The 10,332-nt window shown below is 38.1% G+C and overlaps 1 long non-coding RNA gene across 3 annotated transcripts in view; it reads left to right on the top strand.

Moving 5' to 3' along the window:
* LOC116661945 overlaps nucleotides 1–10,332 on the top strand; it is an 82,956-nt gene that overhangs the window by 64,531 nt on the left and 8,093 nt on the right. The window lies entirely within an intron of this gene.

Below are 10,332 nucleotides of genomic sequence, written 5' to 3'. Positions count from 1 at the left end.
ATAAGATTACTCAGCTGGCTCTGCCTGAAAAGATCAACTTTGAGCCTATGTCTCAGGCACCTTTTGCAGCCTTCAGGACAGCACTGCCCTTTACAGGGATTGCTTTGTGTGCTATTTCAAAGAGGCCAAACAAAAACAAATTATTGAGCAGGTTTATGGGAAATTCTAACCCTAACAAAGGACTCCAGTTTGCAAGAAAGGTGAGGCCTATAAAGTAAACTATGAGGAAACATCCCAGCTTGGCCAGGGAGGAAAGAATTATTATAATGCTGTTTACCAGTGCAGCACCTTTTCACCAGAAAGTCAAAGGATTTAAACTCGATCTGACGAGGGAAAAGATGGTGGCGGTTCTAGGAAAAAGTACAAATCGCCGCACACAGAGGAGCCAGCCGAAAGCCAAATTCTGTGTCCTGTGTGCAGTTCCTTTGTTCTCTGCTGACCGACATGAATTTTCCATTTGCAGTAGAAATATGCCCTGGGGAAGATGAGCAGGTAAGGTAGAGGAAAGTCCACGAGGGAAGTGGGAAGGTAGTAAGGAAAAAAAAATCAATAGGTTTCATCTAATCTTGTTTTAAACATGGCACAGGCTGATTGTGTGTGTGTGTGTGTGTGTGTGTGTACACGTGTGTGTGCATGTGTATTAGTATTATATACTATTAGTATTACTATTATATACTACTGGTGTGATCTAAAGGCTAAAACATTAGCCTGTCTCCAACATAGAAGAGAGAAGAGGGAGGGGATTTATAAACCTCTTTATGAAAGAAGGAGCTGAAAAGCAAATCTAATAGCATTTATCAAACTATCAAAGTCCCCTATCACAGTTCTGTTTACATGGTGCCCTGGAAACAGACGGTAACCATGGGAAAGGAAAGAGAATAGGAACCTATCCATCCCACGGGTAGGTGGTAAGCAGAGAAAACAAGCAGCAATCTTCCCTGCCCGTTACACAGTAGAAAAGCTTCTAACAACTCTGAAGGTTTAGAGGCATAAGTTTAAGATAGAAGGTATGTTAGGGAAAGTATTGCTTCTTTACTTGTTTGTTTTGGGGATATTTCTCCCATTGCCATGCAGGGCTTTCCACGACACGGCTTCTGCCTACCTTTTTAGTGTCATCTCTTGCCATTCTCTGCCACAAACTCTCGAGTTTGTGTGTCCTTTCCTATGCCTGCACATACATGTTGTTACCTCTGTACCTTTGCTCCTGCTATTTCTTCTGGAAATTCCTGCCTTCCTCATTTGGCTAACTACTACTCATCCTTTAAGACTCTGCTTAGGTGTTACCTCCTCCAGATCTTTCCACAATGATTGTGCCTCTATTACTACAAACTGAGTTTTTAGATGCCTCTTCTCTGGAGTCCTATGCTACTCAATAGTCATTTTACATTGTGTGAAATTGTTTGTTTACAGTCCTCTAGACTGCAAGTTCTTTGTGGGCAGAGAAGCTGTCTTACTCATTCCTGTATTCCTAATACCTAGCACAAAACCTGACAGACACAGATCAAGCACTCAGTAAATGCTTATTAGAAAATTTGACTCAGAAAGGCCATCAAATAACTTTGTGGTCAAAGAAGGGAAAGGACAACTGGTCTAGAATCCATCCGCAATAGATCATAAAATACCAGGAGCTTGTTTTCTCTTCTTTGGGGTCTGACTTACCAACTGATGAACAAATTGTGTTTGTGAATTTTTGTTTATGTGGGACTTGAAAGGAACATAGAAACTGAGTGAGCACAAGAGAGGGAGCTATGTAAACTCAGTCATGGGGGTAGAAATGAGCAGAGTATGGGAGAACACAAGACTAGGCTAATTGCTGGGGTAATAAAGTTAGAGAGAGAAAGTGGAACCATGCAAGTGCTTTGAAATCCAGGCCTAAACTATGGTCTGATAAGCACTAGTGCAGTGATTGTTAACTTAGGAATCACACATAGTACACTCCACTTTTGTTGTGTAAAAATACCTCAAAATTATGACGAATTACCTCCATGTACCAAAGTGTGAAATGCTGGACTTTAAACTGTGGACCGTCTCTTCTAGGATACACACACCTCAGCCATGAATCTGCTTCTCTTTAAAAAAAAAAATTGACAGCAATTTAAAGATTTATTTAGGGGGATAGATATAGCTCAGTGGTAGAGCGCATGCTTAGCATGCATGAGGTCCTCAGTTCAATCCCCAGTACCTCCTTCAAAACCAAACAAACAAATAAATTAATTAAAATAAATAAATAAGTGGTTAAAAATACTCTAAAAAATAAAGATTTATTTAGTAATAAGTCACCATAACCAAAAAGCAGCTCACAACTGTGATTTTTGTCCAGGAAAAAAATGTTAAAATAAAAACTGATCTAATAGTTATATTCCCCATTTGTTTTTCTCTTCTTACTGAGATTAGGTCACTATCCATGGAAATCACTTCAATCCTGTTCTTAGTCACTAAATATAAAGGGGGAATCATTATCTAAGGCTTTCTTCTAGCTATTTGGATGTGAAAAATGTACACAAATGAGAAGACATTTGAACAATCTCACAAACCCAATGCCCTGTGAAGAACCCACACTGCTTTCTGGATCTCTTCTGGAAGAACCTTATTAAATGTCACCTGCTGAAAGTCTAAGGAACCCTACAAGTCTACCTACCAGAAAAAGAAATAAATCTACTTTCAAAAATTCTCTCAGAGTACATGTGTGTATATGAATTATACTTTTAAGTTTATTGTTTCAGACAACCACTTTATTAAAAAAAATCCAACTCCACCCATAGTCAAATCATTAATAAGTTATTTCTAAAAAGGTTTCCCTCAATCCTGGGAAGTAACACATACTTAGGAAAGACAACCACACAGATCTCCTTGCTGCCAGACGAGGAGACGTAATGATTCCCTAGCTACATCAACTAGAGAATGGACAGAGAAACACGTACTCCTTCTCTACAGAATACTAAAGGATAACAAGCCAGAGACCCTTGAAAGAAAACGATAGCTCTTGATGTGTAATTTCATAGTAGTACTTCTGAACAGGAAAAGCGCATCTGTTAAATTTCACAATTTTTTACAAACACTCGCTGCAGCCTACCACACAGCTTTTCTTAAGTATTACGTGTACAAATCCTAGGTGTACAGCTTGATGAATTTTCACAGATGGAACGCTCCCATGCACCAAGTTCAAGAAACAACAGTGCCAGGACCCCAGAAGACCCCGCCTTACCTCCCTCCAGTTTAACCACTATCTTGAATTTTAACACCATAAATTGGTTTTGCCAGCTTGTGAACTTTTGATAAGGGGAATAATAAGGCATGTACACTCTATATCTGACTCCTTTTGGCTCAATGTTATGTTTTGGAGACCCAGCCATACTGTAACATACATCTGTCATTCATCTATTATCATTCTGTATAGTATTCCAATGTACGAATACATCACAATTTATGTATCTGTTTTAATGATGGACATTTGGGGCTGTTTTAAAGAGTGTAGCTAAAAACTTCCCTGCAACATGTCTTCTGTATGTGTTTCTATTAGGTATAGACCTGGAGCAGACTTGCTGGATCACAGGGAATATACACTGTTCACTTTTAGTAGATGTTGCAAAGCAGTTTTCCAAAGTGATTTTCCAATTTACATTCCCATCAGCCCTACCCACAGATTTTTAAAAGCCACATAGAATAGAGTGGGCTGAGGAAGGAACAGAAGTTGGAAGGAAGAGGGCACTTGATGGGGAAAGAGGTGAAATAATTATTTACTGAGCCAAGTACTGTATTAAGTGATCTACATTTATGATCTCAGCCCGCACAGAACCTCTGTGAGGTCGGAACTGTTATAATCTGCACTTTACAGATGAAGAAACAGAGGCTCAAAGAAGTTAAGTGACTTGTTCAAAGTTACACAACTAATAAGTGACATAGTCTGATATTTGAACCCAGACTATCTGACTCTAAAGTCTATGCTCTCAAACCACTTTACTATGAGAACGTAAGAAAAAGATGTTAGAAAATGCTTTGTCTGTGGCATTCCTGCTGTAGTGGTTTGGTACTCCATCCACATTAATGATGACATGAAATAATTTGGCATAATTTGACCCTCCATATCCAGTAGAACAGTACACAGAGATGAAACTGTTTCATTTCATCTTCAGTGAGATTGAATAAGCTTACCTGTATTTCCTCCTTGAAGAAGTCACAACTTACACAACGTCTGTGCTTCCTTCCCAGCTGAGTCTCACATTGTCAGTTTGCAAGGGTCATCATCGAGAAATTTGGATTCAACTGATTCATAGAGGACGATCAGTACTGAGTGTTCAGGGTGAGGGCTGAATGTCGGTAGTGAGATCTTAGAAACAAAGAGACACACATTGTTCTCTAAGGTGTGACAAACACAGAGGATTTGGAGCCTACAAAACACTTAAGTGCTTCACTAACCATCTCATACAATGTAGCTTTTTCTTTGAAATATCTTTAACTAGGGAAATCCTTAATATAAGAGCCACCTGAATCACACTAGGCAATGGAATTAATGTGGATTTTTTTTAACAAACAAATCAAGAATGTTCTCTCCCAGGACAGAGAGAGTCTTTCTTCAGTTCATCAATATTCATTTTTTCTATCACCCTGAAACTTTAGGTAGCCACAAGAGGTACTCTTTAAATTGTTAGTAACGATGAATAAACATTTTAATTTGACCTAGTTATCTGACACTATTGTAATGATGCATTAAAGGAGAGAAATATTTAATCCTCACCCTTGATACACTGGTATTTCTCCTTTTAAGATCGTTGCTGTAAGGCATGCTTGCTGCTAGTTTGCACTGACAATAATAAGCTGCCTCGGAACTACGTGCTATAGCACTTACATATCAGGCTCTTTAGAGATCCAGGAGCCTAACCTTTTGCTTTCCCACCTAAGGAAATCATTCATTTCATATGAACCACAGAATAATTGATCTTGTTAACTTCTCAAATAAAAGCAAGCATAAAAAAATCATTTCATTATGAAATCTAACTGAAACCCACCTACTCGAGTCCTTTGAGAAGATAAAATCAATGAAAGAAAAGTTAGTTTAATACTGTCTATGTTGATGTGCAGGAATTTTCAGTATCTTATTCTAATTAATAAAGATCAAATTGGGGGTTGCCATTACTACATATTCTAAAGAACTCAAAAAGGAAAGGCTATGAACAATATTGGTCATGTGTCCGAAGTATAGCATTTATTTTTTCTTGCTTGGCTGAAGTCCCTTAATGTAAAAGTGACGAGCGGTAGAATGTGAATAATAGAATGCAATCCTTTCTTCCTTCTTCACCCAGCATGGGGATGTTCTAGCTTCTTTTGCTAAAACTGACATCTGGAGGGTTATCTGAGGCCTCCTTCATCTATGCACTTACTTTTATTGCTGATTGTCATGGCAACTGATTTGTTTGGGCTTTATTACTGTCAAATGGTAGTGCCACTAACAACAATAACGTTACTGCCAGCCAGTCTCTCCTTAAAACACAAACAAAGGGTAATTAGTATTCATCACCAGCCTGAACAGATAACACCTTAGTACCTGCCAGCGATCTCACTGCTCCAAGCTGGGGATCTCTTTGGGGAGACTGCTGAAGAAAGGAGAGGTGGCTCAGTGAATAAGCCAATTGGATCAGTTCCATGAGCTTCCTACAACCAGAGATTAGTTTATAAAACCAGTACCAAGACTTCTGCCAATACCCATGGGAGGGTGGGCTTGTAAACAAAACGGAGTCCAGCTCTATAATCGGTGCTCTTATAGCTATTAACATCAGTGGAGTGCAGCAACCAGTCACTGTGGCCAGGACTTCAGGCTGCCCATGACCCTGTGTTATTGGGATACTGTTGTTCTCAGGCTTAGGAGTGGTGATACACCTGTCTCGTAATTACAGAACACAAGCTAATGCCTCAGTGTGGGTTACAGACTGACTCATCTGTTTAGACCTTTTGTGTCTAGAAATGAAAGGAGCCATATGATTAAGACTTACTGGGAAATATTATTGAAAATGCAGGAAAAATTAAGGCACAACCTCCTATGTAATATCTTTCTATTAAATCACTTTACCAAATTGAGTTGCTCATCCCAATGTGGTATGCCAAGTGAAACAGGTGCAATGTGTATTAGATCAATTTTTTCTAAATAATTATGAAAAAACACTCACATTGCTCTCTCATAACTTCTTGGTGCAAAAAAAAAAATCTATGGAGCTAGGGAAAAAAAGGGCAACATTCCATGATATAAGTGTTAAATCCTATTACCTATTGTGACTAAAATGTCCTTTGGGAAATAAAGAACATACTTATATTGATATTCAGTTTATTGAACCACGGTGGGTGCACATGTAACTTTTTCTATTTACTGCCTTTAACCACAATGTGTTGAATCTCCATGTCCTGACTCTTAAAAATGCCTCAGGAGTAAAACTGTCACTATTTGTGAATGACATAATATTATACACTAAAAACTAGAAAGACTCCACCCAAAATTGTTAAAACTAATAAATGAATTCAGTAAAGTTGCAGGATACAAAATCAATATGCAGAAATCTGTGCTGTTTCTATGCACTAATAATGACATATCAGGAATAGAAATAAAGAAAACAACCCCATTTACAATTGCATCAAAAACAATAAAATACCTAGGAATAGATTTATCAAAGAGGTGAAAGATCTGCACACTGAAAACTATAAAACATTCATGAAAGAAATTGAGAAAGACACAAATAAATGGAAAGATATTCTGTGCTCTTAGATTGGAAGAAAGTATATTGTTAAATGTACACATTACCCAACACAATCTACAGATTCAGTGCGATCCCTATCAAAATTCCAATGGCTTTTTTTTTTTTTACAGAACTAGAACAAAGAATCTTAAAATTTATATGGAACCACAAAAGACCCCAAATAGACAAAGTAATCTTGAGAAAGAATAACAAAACTGGAAGCATCACACGCCCTAATTTCAAACTATATTACAAAGCTATAGAAATTAGAACAATATGGTATTGGCATAAAAACAGACAGATAGATCAATGGAACAGAATAGATAACCCAGAAATAAATACATGCATATATGGTCAATTAATTTACAGCAAAGTAGCCAAGAATATACACCGAGGAAAAGACAATTTTTTCAATAACGGTGTTGGGAAAACTGGACAGCCACATGCAAAAGAATGAAAATTGACCACTGTCTTACATCATACACAAAAATTAACTCAAAATGGATTAAAAATTTGAATATAAGATCTAAAGCCACAAAATTCCCTGAAGAGAACATAACTGATAATCTCCTTGACATCAGTCATGGTGATGTTTTTTTTCTGATCTGACACCAAAAACAAAGGCAACAAAAGCAAAATTAAACAAGTGGGACTATGTCATACCAAAAAGTTTCTGCACAGTAAAGGAAACCATCAGCAAAATAAAAAGCAACCTACTGAATGGGAGAAGATATTTGCAAATCATGTAAGGGGTTAATATCTAAAATATATGAAGAACTCATATAACTCAAAAGTTAAAAAAAGCAAACAATCCAATTAAAAATGGGCAAAAGATCTGAACAGACATTTTTTCCAAAGATGACATGCAGAGAGTGAACAGATACATGAAGAGATGCTCAACATCGTTATCAGGAAAATGCAAATCAAAACCACAATGAGATATCACGTCACACCTATTAGACTATATTATCAAGAAGACAAGAAATAACAAGTGCTGGTGAGGATATGGAGAAAAGGGAACCCTTGTGCACTGTTGGTGGGACTGTAAATTGGTGCATCCTGTATGGAAAACAGCATTGGCCATTCCTCAAAAAATTAAAAATAGAACTACCATCTGATTCAGCAATTCTACTTCTGGGTATTGATTCAAAGAATCCAAAAATATATTAACTTGAAAAGATATATGCACCCCTATGTTCACTGCAGCATTATCTTCAATAGCCAAGCTATGGAAACAACCTATGTGTCCATCAATGGATGAATGGATAAAGAGTATGTGAGATATATATATATATCTCAGTAAAAAAAAAAAAAAAGAATGAAATCTTGCCATTTGCAACAATATGGATGGGCCTTGAGGGTACTATGCTAAGTGAAATAAGTCAGACAGAGAAAGACAAATACCATATAATATCACTTACATGAGAAATCTAAAGCAAAAACAAGCAAGAAAACAAGCAAAAAAAGTTCATAGATACAGAGAATAGATTGTTGGTTGCTAGAGTCAGGGGGTGGGGAAACTGAGCAAAACATGTGGTTAAAAGGTACAAATATCCAGCTATAAAATGAGTAAGTCATGGGGATGTGATGTACAGCATGAGGACTATATTTAATAATACTGTGTTGTACATTTGAAAGTAGCTAAGAGATTACATCTTAAAAGTTCTCATCACAAGAAAAAAATTGGGAACTGTATAAGGTAACAGATGTTAACTAGACTTACTATGGTGGTCATTTTGCAATATATCCAAATATTGGATCATTATATTGCACACCTGAAACTAATATAATGTTACATGTCAATCATAACACAACTTTAAAAAAGTAAAGGACATATGAGGGAAAAAAGACAAACCAACATTTCAGGCATATCCCTAGTTTGGGGGTTACTTTTTGGTATTAAAAGTCCAACTTAGTCTGACCCATTTTAAAATTTCTATTCATTGCCTATTTGCTGTTCATTATCTTTCTCCCCTCAGTAATAGCCAGACTTCTGCTCAAGGGACTTGGAGTGGTGAAGAAATACAACAGGGTCTTCTATTTCCCCTCTCTCTTTTCAGAGTCTTTCTTCTCTGCAGGATTGGAGATCGGAAGAGCTCCTGGTAAAAAAAAAAATACATTCAGCTGTCACTGTCTCCCTGACTACGAATGACTGGTCATCAATGACCTGTTCAGAGCAGGCAGTCAAATTATGGGTGCATGTGAAGTCATCTGGAACTGTATGGCCGTGTGGCTCCTCTTTGCACTAGTCTCTGACACCCAAATGCAACCTCTTCCAAGCTGGCCTCCACAGTACACCTCAGAACCTCTGGCTGTCGGGAACACCTTCATCAACGGCAGCCAACTTTGTAGCATACTGGCAAGATGACTCAAACCTGGCTACCTTTGTTGGCATCCACTTGACCAATGGGGAAGGTCAGGCTGTTCCACTGACATCTCCTCTCTTTGCTCTGCCATCTCTCTTCTATCATCTCCTCCTGCTGCTCAAAGAGTCATAAGCGACAGATCAGATATTCCATTAGAGAAGCAGAAGTTAAAACAAAAAATGACATGCCAGTGTCTTCTTTTTGCCAAGCCCTGCAACTTCTTGTTATGATCATTTTATAATATACACAAGTATCAAATCATTATATTGCACACCTGAAACTAACATGGTGTTATATGTCAAGTGTGTCTCAATAAAAATAGTCTTTTTTAAAAGAGAAAAACTGTAACACTTTACACATATAACTTCTTATATATAACTTCTCATATGATTCTCACAGTAATACTATGAAAGGGGTAGCAAATGTATTATTGACCCCATTTTACAAAAGAATCTAAAACTCATGGATTCTTCCAAGATATTGGGTTTTCAAAGGAACCTATGTGACTGGCAGAGCCAGGAACGAAGTCTGCTTCCCAGCTTCCCAGGACTGTGCTCTTTGCTGGAGCCCCACTCTAACCCCTCACTTCAGGGACTCTGCCTTACCCTTGCACCTAAGCTGACATGAAGACATTTGGGATCTAGGGAATGAAATCTCCTTGGACTGGGTTGGTGCAAAACAGAGAAGTCTTCTTCAGAGTATCATCCTACTATATTAAAGCAAAGTTCTGGAAAAGAAAGGACTACCTGGTGCACACACCACACAAGGTGCTTTGGGGAAGCGGTGCGTAAAGACCTTGCCGTCTTCCTCAGGACAGTGTTAGAGAGTTGAACAAGACAATGAATAATCGAGTGCTAAGTGGTGAGTCCAGATTTAAGTGCTTGGATGATTGGACTCACCGGGGAGAGTGTCGCAGGAGACTTAGGATAAGCCTTGACTGAAAGGGTTAGGGTTTATGGGACAAGATAACTAATCAGGCAAGAATGAGCATAAAGCAGCTTAATATACGTCTGACTAAAGCAAACAATTTTGTGTTGGGGAGAGGGAGTAGAAGAAATGGTTGGCTCAGTGCAGTGGGATGACCAGACTGTCAGGTTCATGAAGGGACCTTGTCTTGTTCACCACTGTATCCCCAAGGCCTTGAAGGACGCCTGTAGCATAGCAGGCTCAATAAATATTTGTTACTTGAGGAGCCTGAGGACAGAGATGCTTGAATCTGGATTCCACCCTGTAGGTAAGGTAAG

The sequence above is a fragment of the Camelus ferus genome, chromosome X (genome assembly GCF_009834535.1).
Source record: "Camelus ferus isolate YT-003-E chromosome X, BCGSAC_Cfer_1.0, whole genome shotgun sequence".
Lineage (NCBI taxonomy): Eukaryota > Metazoa > Chordata > Mammalia > Artiodactyla > Camelidae > Camelus > Camelus ferus.
The sequence above is the reverse complement of the archived record's forward strand: the minus strand, read 5'-3'. Positions and strand labels throughout refer to the sequence as shown.